Source organism: Elephantulus edwardii, unplaced genomic scaffold, assembly GCF_000299155.1.
Source record: "Elephantulus edwardii isolate Elephantulus edwardi_28Jun2011 unplaced genomic scaffold, EleEdw1.0 scaffold00014, whole genome shotgun sequence".
In the NCBI taxonomy this organism is placed as follows: Eukaryota; Metazoa; Chordata; class Mammalia; order Macroscelidea; family Macroscelididae; genus Elephantulus; species Elephantulus edwardii.
Genome location: NW_006399764.1, coordinates 18,108,060 through 18,112,248, shown reverse-complemented (window position 1 = coordinate 18,112,248; position 4,189 = coordinate 18,108,060).

Here is a 4,189-nt window from a genome sequence, read left to right as displayed (position 1 = left end):
GGAGCGAGGATATTGGTATAAAGATTAAGATGTATCTGATTCAAGTTGTGATAGTTTCGATTGCTTCATATGCATGGGAAATGTGAATAATAAATAAGGAATTGATGGCTTTGAATTGTGGCATTGGCAAAAGAATATAAAATAACATTACAGACTGCCAAAATAACTATCTTGGAAAAAGGCAAGGATGGTGAAACTTCATCTCTCATATTTCAAGCAAATTACCAGAAGGCATCATTTCTTAGACAAAGACAGAATGCTTAGAAAGGTAGAGAGTCCAGTAAGTAGAGGAAAATCCTCAACAAGATGAATTCATTCACTCCTGGGCCACCACGAGAAAAAGAGTGATATTTCAATTACAAAATGGGCAAAAGACATGGAAAGAATTTTTATGGAGGAAGATGTTTGAATGGCAGGCAGACACATGAAGAAATGCTCAAAATCACTGACAAGAAGAGAGATGCCAATCAAAACCACAATGAGGTACCAATTTCACTATACTAACAGTGGCAAAGTTTAACAGGGCATCAAGTAATAAATGTTGGAGACGTTGTAGCGAGAAAGGAACTAGTATATATTATAAAATGGTGCAACTATTCTGGAAGGCAGTTTGGCAACTGCTTAAAAAAGTTGAACATAGAAAATCCATATGGCCCAGCTATTCCACTACTTGGAATATACCCTGAGAAAGTGAGAACTGAGGCACAAATGGAGAAATGCCCACCAGTGTTCATAGCAGCATTATTCACCATCACAAGAACAGGGAAACAGCCCAGATGTCCAACTACAAATCAATGGCTTGAGAAATTATAGTACATTTCATATGATGGGATACTATGCAGCATGCAGGCACAATGATTTTGTAAATTATTATTTACCTTTGGAGAGACTGTAGAGCATTATGCTGAGCGAACTAACTCAGTCCCACAAGGACAAATATTGTATAAAACCATTATTGTAGAATGAGTATAAGGATCCAAGAGGAAGGGAGAGTGGAAGCAGAAGGATGAAGTCATGCAGGGATGGGGGGAATTAATCATGGAGTTGTACAATTTGATGAGGGATGAGGGGAGTGAAATTGGAAGAATCTGTTCCAGAAAACAGTGTATTCTAATTTTGTAAATAAACTAGTATAATTTTTTTAAACAAGATGAAGTGATTCAGTATAACAATGGGCTTGAGCGTGACAGACTGTATGAATGTCTCAGGATGAGGCAGTTTCAATATCTTGTTCATAGGGTGGTTATGAGTTGGAGTGGATTCCACAAGATCTAACCACAACATCCAAAAGTCCCCTGGCATTTATTAGAGTTCATAGTTGTGTTTTTCATATGTAATTAGGTAATGTTTGTCTTCCTCTATCTCTTTCTCTAGAGGCAGAAGTAGTGTAGGTTCTGCTCATCATTGTACTGCCGGTATCTAGTATCAAGCTCATGGTTGTTGTTAAGTGCCATTGAGTTGGCTTCCACTCAAAGAGATGTACAATAGAATGAAACTATTTTCAGCCCTGTGCTGTCCTCACAATCTGTGCTGCACAGTCACTGGGTCAATTCATGTCTGTGAGGACCTTCCTCTCTTTCATTGTTGTTGTTTTTGTTTGTTTCCATTGAGTCTACTATGACTGAATCTCATTGAGGATCTTCCTCTCTTTCACTGACCCTCCACCTTTCCAAACATGATGCTCTTTTCCCAGGACTGGCCCCTGCTAACAACATGTCCAATGTATGTGAGACAAAGCTTCACCTTTTTTGTGTCTAAGGAGCGTCCTGGCTTGCACCTTCTAGATGATATATTTATTTGTTCTTTTGGCAGTTCATGAGATATTTGGTACTCCTCTCCAATGCCATGACACAAAGACATCAATTCTTTTATCACCCTTAATCATTGTCCAATTTTCGGATGCATAGTAATGTAAAAGACTATGGTTTGAATCAGGTACACCTTAGTCCCTAATCTGCCATCCTTGCTCTTTAACACCTTGGAGAGATCCTTGGCAGCTGATTTCCCAATGAAACACATCTTTTGATTTCTTTTTTTTTTAATTCTTTTTTTTTAATTAGTTTTAATTAACATTTACAGGGATTTTGGGTTTTCATTCCTTCATTGCTGCACCATTCTCTCTACCCTCCTCCCCAGTTTGTTCTTCTTCCCCCGCCATCAGAATGTCTGTTTTAATTGTCCAATTGCCACAGTGCTTGTCAAAGTCAGTTCTGATTAATCTCCTTTGTCAGTGTGTCCTTTGCCATTCCCTATCACTCCTCCCTGAGAGAGACTTCACCCTGATTCATAAGGAAAAGGGGATGGCATATTCTCTTAGCTACTTCCTGCTGAAAAGGGACGCTGTGGGTTTCAGGGTGAAGATCTTCTCTCACTACGTCTTTTGATTTCTTGACTGCTAGTACCAAGGGTGTTCATTGTGGATGTAAGCCCAACAAATATTTATTGAATGACTCAATGAGTTGAGCAAGAAGTTTCTTCCCCATGGATTCCTCCATTCCTTATTTCCATTCTCTGTTCTTAGATTAATTCATAAAAGTCTATAAAAAACCTATTTGTGATTCTTGAAGATAGAGGGGAAACAAATATTGAGAGGAGGATTGAGGCCTAACATTTATATAGATGAAGCATCATCAAACTATAATCTAAAAAAGTTGTTCTTCTAGTTAGTTCTAACTGCAGGTAACCGCATGTGTGTCAGAGTAAACTGTTCTGTTTCTGTGACCTTTCACAACAAGATTACCAAGTAAGTTCCAGATGCCAACTTTTTTTTGGTTAGTTATCACAATCAACTGTTTGTACTGTTGTTGTGTATTGTTAAGTCGGAATGGACTCATACTCCAGTGAATTTTCAGAGATAGTAAATCACATGCAAGGAGATTGTTCATCTTTCTCCCATGGAGCAACTGATGGATTCAAACCATGTGCCTATGGGTTGCCAGCAAAACTCCTTACCACTTGGCCACCAGACCTCCCTCTCTGCACTAAGGACTCCAAATGATCAAAACAAAGGTCTAGATCTGAAGGTGACTGTTTTGTTACTCATTGATTAGTAAGAGATATTCAGATTTTTTTAAAATGTGATGATAATAATAATAAAAGAAAAAGAAGAAGACACCAAAAAAAATTAGAATGGCAATGCAAATAGCTGAAGGACTGTGGTATTGAGAAGGTGTTGATTCTACCTGGGGAATTAAGCAAAGGTGTGATGCTGGGCTGTTTGAAGAGATTGGCATCTCAATTGGACTTTGAAGAGTGAATGATAGATAGGCGAGTCACTGACTCCCAGTGACCTTACGTATGGCATTGTGTTAGGGAGAAGGAAGAGAAAACCACCATAGACAGTGAAAGCAACAAGATAAAGACCCAGAGATAGGAACAGGTTTAATACTCCAGACAACACCATTTGGAAGACTGTCAAAGAGGAGACACACTGAAAATCGAAGACTATTAATCTAGAGAGATAAATTACCTTCTACAAACTCTGCACTAATATGGAAACAGAGAGGGAGGAAAGGGCCCCCAGGTTAGACAATTTTGGAAAGGAAATGTGATAGAAGAAAATGTAGTACATGAGAGTGGAGGTATGAGGCTGAGAACAGGACTTCCAATGCCTGTTTGGCCAAGTCTGTCAAATTGGACAAGCAGATGAAACTACTCTGAGTCTCAGTTTTCATCATGTTGTTGTTGTTGTTGTTATGATCCATCATGTTGCCTGAGACTCATAATGACCCTATGTACAACAGCTCTGAAGTCTGCCTTGTCCAGAGTCAGTCTCACCAACTCCAACACACCTACCCCCACTGCCCCAGTCCCCGTAACAATCCATCTCATCCAGGGTCTTTCTTCCTGCACTGTCTCTCTCCCCTTCTAAGCATGATGTCCTTCTCCAAGGACCCACTCCTCTTGGACACATTTCCAAAGTAAATGAGACGGAGCTTCAAAACCCTTGTCTCCAAGGATAAACTTGGTTTCACCTTCTGAGAGACAGATCTATTTATTTACTTGGCAGTCCATGGTATGTTCAGTACTCTTCTCTGTACCATGACTCAACAGCAATAAATTCATCTTCTGTCAGCCTTAATCATTGTCCAGCCCTCTGATACATAGTAAGCAATTGCGCAGACCATGGCCTGGATCAGGCGCACCTTAGTCTCTAGATTGACATCGTTGCTTCTGAGTACTCTGGAGA